Genomic DNA, 9672 nt, shown 5'->3' with positions numbered 1-9672 from the left:
TGAAATAGAATTGTAAAAAATAATTTCAATGAACCCAAATTTTGTAATCAAAAGGAAGGAGGGAACTAAACTAGATGACTTTTAAAGACTTTTCCAACTTTAAATCTATGATCCTGTGATTCTGAGTAAGGCACTTAACATCTTGATCCTCACATTCCTCATCAATAAAATGGAAATAACAATAATACATTTGACATCTACTTTATACATTACATTTGTAGTGCAAAAATATGTAAATATTTTGGAAACTTTAAAGTGCCACATAAAAGTGAATTATTATGTATTTAGCTAAAGATTCATATGAGGTTACAGCCATGGTTGGCCAATATGAGCCCAACAGTCACATCCCTCCTCTGGAATTAATGTTTCTTCCTGCTTTGGGGAATGACATCAGAGAAATTGCTGTGTCTGTATCCCAAGAGAGCTTTGCTCATGCTTTTTTGTGCTCCATACAGGCTGAGATCCCATATGTCTACACTCAGGTGAAAAGGCTGTGATAACAAGATGGAGCCAGGATCACTGAATGCTATGCCCCACTGAGAACACACTCTCTGAATCAATCCTTTGCCCAGGGGGCACATCAATGTCAGCTTTCCTGAACTTTCCTGAGATCTTGGTCTTCAGAGGATTGTAATCCTGGTGGTTGGGTTGTCCAAAGGTTCTATTTTAACATTTGATGTTTGATGCTCAAATATTCCATGTCCTAGGGTTTCTTCTTACTCAAATGATCTATCTTCCTGAGGTTTTTTTTTCCCTACTCTAAAAAGTCTATGTTTTAAGGTTTTGTTTACCTCTAACATTCTCACACTAAGTTATGCAATTTTTCTCAGCTTTTATATTCTCTTTTCTAAGATCCCTTCCAGGTCCACTTTTCTATTATTCTATGCTTCTGGTAGGAAAATAAAGTCTTACTTCAGAAGATTATGGGAAGTAGCCTTTTCTTGAGTGAGAGTTGATCATAGAGAAGGGAGAAGTAGAGGAGGTAGAGGAAGGAGAGAAAATAGCTGAGAGCATTTTTATCTATGATAGATCATTTTCTTAGATTTTTATATCATTTTCTTAGATTATTCTCTTGAGAATATATTCAACATTTCTGCCCAATCTTTATGGGCTCCTCATTATTTGTTGTGTTTTCCATCTCAATCAATCAACCACTCAATCAGCAAACATTTCAACAATTATTATTTATGATTATTATCGTATTTATTTTTGTTACTTTGATTATTATGTATCTATTACATTCTAGGTATTCATGAATACCAATAACACACAATAACTGAATAATAAATAATGTGATGATTCCATAGGTAAGTGTTATAGAGAAAGCAGACTGCTGTCTCTTCCATACTTGAAGACATTCAAGAAGTTTACCAGTCCCTGCAGTCTTCCTCAGTTGCTAATTATAATGGCTTATTACCAAGAAATTGAAAGTTTTATCTGAATGAATATTTTTCATTTTAATTTATACCTTGTTCCTCTTTGGAAATTCACCATAGCTTAGCTTCTTCTCAAAATAAAAGCACTGAAATATTTGCACAAACAAAACCAATGTAGCCAAAACTAGAAGAAAATCATGAAACTGAAAAAAAACCACAAATATTTTACAGTAAATTTCTCTAATAAAATTCTCATTTATTAAATATATAGGGATCTGAGGCAAATTTATTATTAAAAAAAAAACCATTCCCCAATTGATGGTCAAAGAATATGAATGAGCAGTTTTCGAAGAAGAAATCAAAGGTATCACCAGTCATAAGAAAAAATATGCTAAATCACTAATAATTAGAGAAATACAAATTAAAACAATTCTGAGGTACTATTTCACACCATCAGATTGATTAAAATAATAGAAAAAGAAAATGAAAAGTGCTGGAGGGGATTGAGAAAATAAGTGCATTAATGCATTGTTGGTAAAGATGTGAACTTCTTCAAACATTTTGGTGAACAGTTAAGAACTGTAAGCAAAGATCTATAAAACTCTCCTGCAATATCACTGCACCCCATTGAGATCAAGGGAAAATCACCTATATGTACAAAATCATTCATAGAAACTCTTTTTACAGTAGCAAAGAATTAGAAACAGAGGGCACGTCCATCTACCGGGGAATGGTTGAACAAGTTAAAATAAATGAATGTAATGGAATATTTTTGTGCTATAAGAAATGATAAAGGGGACGATTTCAAGGGAAGAAAAACTGCTCATACTTATTTGAATTGATGTGAAGTGAGCTGAACCAGAACGGTGTATATAATAACATCAATAGTGTAAAGATAATCAAGTATGAAAGACTTAACTCTGATAAATACATTTATCCACCACAACTCCAAAAGACTCATGATGAAGATGTTATTTATCAAAGTAGAGAATTGGTGTACTCAGAACACAGATTAAAACATACATTTCCCCCTTTTTTGCCTATTTTTGAGAACATGGCTAATGCAGAAATTTGTTTTTTTTATGATTTCATATGTATAGTGGAATATTTCTTGATAAAAAAAATGTCTCTACCCAATTTAATCTGCACATTCAAGCTCACCAGAATTTTCTGCAATAATCTTTCGTCTGTGGTATGTGGTATGTGGAAATCATATCCACATACCACAATATGTTCATCTATTCACTTGTTATAGAAGAAGAAATGAAAGGGACCCCATAATATTCTAAGTTTAAAATGATTATTGTGCCCCTTCTTTACTCACCATTTTAGGTTTAGATTAGTTTGATTATGACTGTTCTCTTACCAGTACTATACTCTTTTCCTCCTACTTCGTTTTCTGGTAAGTCTGATACATTTGTATATCAGTCTGTGTGTATTTACCACAATTTTGGACATTTCAGATAAGAGTGAAAGTCATCAAATACTCACTCCCCCGTTGTTCCCCTGTTTGTATATTCATATATACTTTCTGCTTTCTACATTAGGGTATTAATTTTCTATTCTTCTCTTTTTTACCTCCTAACTCTCTAACCAAAAAGAACCAATATGTTCCCCATCCACTGAAATTTGGTTTTCTTTAAATCTCTCAATACTCTTTTCAGGACATTGAAGTGCTAAAATGACACTTTGTTCTTCTCTCCCTATTAGAATGTTAGCATTATATCATCATAAAAATACTTCCAATTTTCCCAATAAATTTGCCTTTCTAGTTTTCTATGGACTCTTGTAATTTCTGTTTCAAACTCAAATTACCTACCCACCCATAGTTTCTGTAGTGTCTGAGACAGTAATTGAACTAATGTCTTCCTAATTTCTAGTGTATTACTACTTGCTACTACATGCTAGTGGGTCTGAGAATACAGATAATTATATATATTCCATAATCAGTCAACCAATTACTAATTAGACTAATAATCTTTTATGAATAATTGGAGAAGAGGCTAAATGTGTAGCCAGACTTTGTCTATTAATAGCATATATCTAATGAGTGCTTGATATGTGACCTCAATATGCTATTATCTATAGGCAATTTTGTTATACAGCATGTACTGTGTGTTATGTTTCTGCATGTGATCTATGTGTCTAGTCTGTTGGATATCATTCTGATGAGGCTTTTATTATGTACTTGTGATAATTGTTTGGGAGCATGCTGTACACCAATAGAGGAATATTGTGATATTGGTTTATAGGTATACTTATCTGTCCATTGTTGTTTGAAGGGACTACATTTTTTTCCTGTGGGAAAGATAATACCTCTATAATCTCATAATGATTAGTGTGAAAAAAAGCCTCACTCATTGAAGAAATCCTTGGATGCCTCCCTGAAGGCTATTGATGAGTGATTCACCCAGCATAGACTTTCATGTTGTTTGAGCACTTTCACTACTCTAAATTAAAAAAAAAATTGAATTTGCAAGACAAGATGGCATGGGAAGTTAAAATGGAGAAGAGGCATGACTGGCATACATGGTAAAGATGACTGGGAATCAAAGTAACTCTAGACTGGGAAGAAAAGCAGCAGAAACCAGAGAGGATTGAGAACATGATGGTACATGGAACTAATATGACATTACTTGCAGACGTTGAAAAGATCTATGAATCACAGACATAGGCTTCTGTACCTCTAGCCCCAAGAGTATAATGCCATCTGCTCTGCTGCACAGAGAGTGAAGAGGAGCAGATTAGACAATACAGGTCAGATTCTAAAATGGTATATGGCACCAATGTTGTAAATTTAAGCTGATGTATCTTGTTCTCAATGTACAGACAACTTAACTTTATCTGTCCTAGCTGGACAGGGGAAAAGAAGAGCTGGGAAGCAAGGAGAAGGAGGAAAAAAAGAGAAATATAGTTTGCCATAGTGGAAAAAGCACTGGACAGGGAGTTCAATTTCAGTATGTAGATTTCTAAGTTTAAGTTCATGTGGTTCTGCCACAAACTTGCTGTGTAACTTTAGGAAATGTCCTTCCACAAACTGGGCCTCATTTCTTCCATGTGTAAAATAAAGAGATTTGCCTTCAAATTGAAGGTCCCCTCTAGTTGGAATAAGTTCCAATCTTGTATGTATTTCCAAGAGGTCCTTCCTCCATCATAACACATGTCACCACATGATTTTTACTGACAACATCCTAGTAGCAGGACATACACCTTGTACTGCTTCCCAAGCACTATCAGCTTCATTTTTGTTGGGACAATTCTACCTGTAAAATTCTGCCTTTCATCTCTGAATGCCAAGATACTAGCCCTGAAGCTATGAAGGAAATTGAATTATGCAAGGGAATTTAAGGAGGAGTTCAAAGGAGAGCTCCAGTTATCCCCATCAAAGTAAGTTTTTAAAAGAAAAAAAAATGAAAATGTGTTTTGGCCATGATAACTACAGCTCAGTTGTGAAATGTGCCACTAAATGACTCTGTTGAAGGCAAGGAATGGGGTAGGGAACTAATGATTTTAATTCAATATTCAAATACCTACTATGCACAAGGACTCAAGGGTGTGATAGGAAGAAAATTGAATGAGTAAGTCATAGTTTCTGCCCTCAAGGAATTTATATCCTATTAGAGAAGGTAAGTATACAAAGCAGTGTAATGAAACACTGTATGTCAGGTGAACTGGAAAGTCCCAAATAAAGTTCTAAGGGATAATCAAGCAAGGAGAGATCAATGGCAGATCAGAAGAATCAAAGAAGCTTCATGAATAACAGCACAAGCATTATTAGTGACAACAGCAATAGATAACATTTACATAGCACTTTTAGATATTCAAAGCATTTTACATACTTTATCTCCTTTGATCTTCAATACTACCCATCAAGAAAAATTTTAGTCAATTTCTCTATTTATGCTATTTCTACCCATACAATCAAGAATGCAAATCAAAAGAGAGTCCATTCCTAGAAATTAAGGAAAGTCTGCTCAAAGACATGGAGATAGAAGAGTGTCAGATGATAATGGAAGAGACCATTCTGTTTGGAATAGAGGGTTTGTGAAAGAGAATAGTGGGAGTTAAGGTTGGAAGGGTATGTGAGAACCAGCAATAAATGCAAATATTGTTTTTGTCATTGCTGTTATTAGTTTAACCTTCCCAGTGGAAACCTACAAGATCCTTTTTGTAAGAAAGCAGCATGTGGGAAATTCAGAAATGGCAATTTGCTTCATTCCTTAAAGACCAGGATCTTCCCATTATTTGCACAGGGCAATGTTTTTATGAAAGTAGACTAAGGTTAATCCTCATTTTTTTTTCCAATTGAGAAATTTATTTAAACAGATCAAATAGGTGCCTCCTTGTCTCTGTGCTTAGAAGAACATGTTGGGCCTCTTGGTAGTAAAGCGGGGTTTGTGTTGGTGACACAGGACTCTGTGGGGCAGAGGGAACTTGATTTTGGAGTCGTGAAACTGCTTGACTGCAGTCCTGAGGCACTTGCTGGCAGAAATTTCTTCCACTTTCATGATTTGGATGAAGTGGACCGGGGGGAGGGTGATGGGCTCCCACATCTCAGTAGCACTGAGTGATGGCACTAGAGGTGGTCAGGTCCCTGTACTCCCTGCACATGTTGTGGGTCCCACTTCTGGAATCATAACACAGCCAGATGCCAAATTTTTTCACCCTAAGAGGGGACTTTTCAAAAACCTGTCCACAGTACACAATTTCTCCAGAAGACTTCATCTTTTTCAGCTGGGAAACGAAGTACCAGAATCGAGACTTTGCTACATGATTAGGAGCAAAGATCTGCATCTGATAAAGAGGCAGCACTGAACTCTTGGGAGTAGGCAGGCACCATCCAACTACCTCACATTCTCTTAGGGTGCCCAAGGCCTGCATGATGCTGCTGCCTCACTCCCTGCCAACCCGCAAAAGGCCAACCCTCATTTTTTGGATGTCACATCACAGTGATGGCTAATTGTCTGAGCTTGAAACTTGACTACATCTGCTATTCACTAGCTATTTAACCCTAAGCATTTTTACTCTAAAGTTTCTAAGCCTCAATCTCCTTTTGTGTAAAAAATAGGATATTAATATTTGTATGGTTTATATCATAGGCTTATGAAATTCAACTGAAATAATGTATATAATGTTCTTTACAAATTTTAAGGTACTATAGAAATATCTGCTGCTATTATGACAACCCAGTAAATTCCCAGATTTTTTAAATGTGAACTTGTGTATTCACCCCTCCTCTACGTATATTTAGTTATGCAGTCGAGTTTTTGAACCCATGTGAACGATTTTCTATCTTTCCCTATTCAATTTTGTCTTGTTGGTATGGTTAGCTTCAACTCCCCTTTTGGTTCTGGCAGGAAGCAATTCAAATTGAATTAATATTACCCCCAAAGCATCCAGGAGACCTAATAGAATCTAACATTGCCCTAATAGAAGCAGGTGCTCTGTGGGAGGAAAGGGATAGCCCAGGCAAGACCACATATAAAATGGGTTTATTTCTAAGCACTACATATTTAAAAAATACCTTTAATGCTAAAGTAAGTCCAAAGATGCTCACATAGCATTATGAGGAGTCTAGAAACCATGCTACATGAGACTATTTGTAAGGAACTATTTGACCTGAAAAAGAGAAGGTAAGCTCATGAGGGGAATGGAGAAACCTGGAAGAAGAATCTATAAAGCCTGACTCTCTTCTATTGATGAATTCCTCCTGGAGCCTCCATTTTGTAGAGGAATCAATGCTGTCCTCATTTTGATAACACTATTCCTAGCTTCTAGATTTTAAAATCTTTCTCCCACCCCCTTGTGCCCCTCACCACTTTTCAGCTCTCTTTTCTGTGTCTACCCTAATTGAAATGTAAGTTTCTTGAGGACAAGGACTGACTTTCTTTCTTTTTTGCTTGTATTGATATTCCAAGTGCTTAATATAGTGCCTGGCATATCATAAGCACTTAATAAATACTTGTTCCATCCCATACACCTTTCCTTCCTTTTTTCTTCTTTCTTTCATCCCTTGCTTCCTTCCTTCTTTCTTTTTCTACTAACTTCCTTCCTGCCTTCCTTCTTTCTTTCCTCTTTCTCCTTTTCTTCTTTTTTTCACTATTTCCTTCCTTCCAAAATTACCAGAAAAATTAGACAGAAATCTGACAGAAATTAAGGTTAAACCAACACCTTACACATTATGCCAACATTAGTTCCAAATGGATACAATATTTAGATATACAAAATCACATCCTAAACAAAATAGTGGAGCAAAGAAGAAATTTCCTTTCTGTATCCACAAATGAGGAAGAGTCTATCTCCAAACTAGAATACAGTGTATCACAAAATTTAAAATGGAAAACATTGCAGAAATGAAACCAATGTAGCTAAAATTAAATTAAATAAAATTAGAATTTAATTAAAATTAAAATTTAATTAAATTAAAATTTAAAAAGAAAGAGATCACTGAGAGGGGAAAAAAACTCAAAAGTGAAATTTCTCAGAAAAAAGGTTTCATTTTAATAAAAAATAAATAAATAACTGATTCAGGACTATAGTAATGAAATTCATTCCCTTATTTATATGTAGTGAAAGAAAAGGCAAGGAAACCAATCTCACAATAGCTATATGAAAAAGTGCTTCAAATCACTATTAGAGAAATGCAAATTAAATCCACTCTGAGGTTCTACCTTACATCCATTAGATTGGTTTAAAAAAAGATTAAAAATAAAAATAATAAACATTTGAGAATCTTCCAGAAATTAGACATATTAAGGAACCTTTGGTTGAGCCATGAATTTGCATATTCTGCAAAGATATTCCTAATTATGTAAAAAAAATAAAGTCAGTAACTATGATTAATTGATGTAGCTATACCTAAACCGGGCTTATAGCTAAAAAGATTTTAAAAAAAGAAAATAAGGATCCATATCTTCAAAAATATTTGTAGCAACTTTTTTTTGTAGTGGAAAAGAACTGGAAACAAAGGGGATGTTCATCAATCGGGGAATGACTGGACAAATTATGGTATATCAAAATCATGTAATATCAGTGAGCCATAATAAATGGGGAAAGGGATAGTTTCTCTGAAACCGAGAAAGATTTCTATGAACTGATGCAGTATGAGATGAATAGAAGCCAGAAAAAAAAAATTATACCATGATGACATTATCAATGTAAACAACTTCAAAATATCAAGAATTCTGATCAATACAATGATTTCAGAAGAAAAATAATGAAACACGCTACCTATCTACTGAGAGAGAGATAATAAGTTGAGGATGCAGAAGAAGATGTTGGTCAAAGCCAAAGTGGGAATGTGTTGTTGTTGTTTTTTACTTCACTATGCATATTTGTTTATGTTTGTTTTGTTTGTTTGTTTGTTTTTTTCCTATGGAGTGGGAGTAGGTCAAACAGAAAATAAATGTTGTTGATTTTTTTTAATATTACAGGGAGACTTTTTTTAAAGTAATTAGGACTGCCTGACAATCAAAGTTGTCTAGAATAAAGGGGGGGGGGGATGGATTGCCTTCTGAGTTACTGAATTCTCTGTCACTGAATTGTTAGTGCAGCCTGAATGATCACTCGTTGAGAAGTTTTAGAGATGTGTTTTGGAATAGATGACCTTTGACTTCTCTCACTTGTTTTAATTCTGTGGTTTTCTGATATCTCAAGACAAAAGTACAAAACCTCCAAGATCCAGAATTTGATTTAATTCTGAATTTTTCTCTCTCTATATGGACTTGGGGTAAAACACTTTAATCACCATAATAATGGCTTCTCAATATCATATTTATCAGCTTGTGTTTTGCAGCCTGGCAGAAGATACTGACATTCTGGACCAATGTAATTGGTTTGTGCTTAAAAGCAAGAGTAAACCGTAAACATGTGAGGAACAAGATGTCCTGCTGAGTGACCTTGGAGACAATTGCCAGGGGGCACCATGCTGTGGTAACTTAGCTCATTAACACGGACTGTGAGGACTAGGCTTATAGAATAATCAGCATTCGGAGGAATTTTTCACAGGGGGCACCTTATGAACGCCAGTCTCTTGTGCACTCATTACTATGCCCTGTGTGTTTGATTATGTGAGAACAAGTGAGATCTACCTTCAGGCATATCAGGAACCCCAGCTGGAGGTATTAGAAATCTTGAAAGGGTAAAGCAGTGTATTAAGAGCTTTGCCACTAAGGAGCCTCTTTAAAAGCCAGAGAATCCAGGTCCCCTCTTTGCTTCCAAAGTTTCATCCCAGACATCAAATGACACTGTTCTTATCAGTTTGCCTGCAGAATCGTTAATTTCAGGTTGGAAATGA

The 9672-nt window shown here is 35.2% G+C and overlaps 1 pseudogene; it reads right to left on the bottom strand.

The window, feature by feature from the left end:
* Positions 1-5731: 5731 nt before the first annotated feature.
* Positions 5732-6257, bottom strand: LOC114027874 (annotated as a pseudogene).
* Positions 6258-9672: the final 3415 nt, after the last annotated feature.

Source organism: Vombatus ursinus, unplaced genomic scaffold (assembly GCF_900497805.2).
Source record: "Vombatus ursinus unplaced genomic scaffold, bare-nosed wombat genome assembly UNPS02014864.1, whole genome shotgun sequence".
In the NCBI taxonomy this organism is placed as follows: domain Eukaryota; kingdom Metazoa; phylum Chordata; class Mammalia; order Diprotodontia; family Vombatidae; genus Vombatus; species Vombatus ursinus.
Note: the sequence above shows the minus strand (reverse complement) of the source record. Positions and strands in the feature narration are given on the sequence as shown.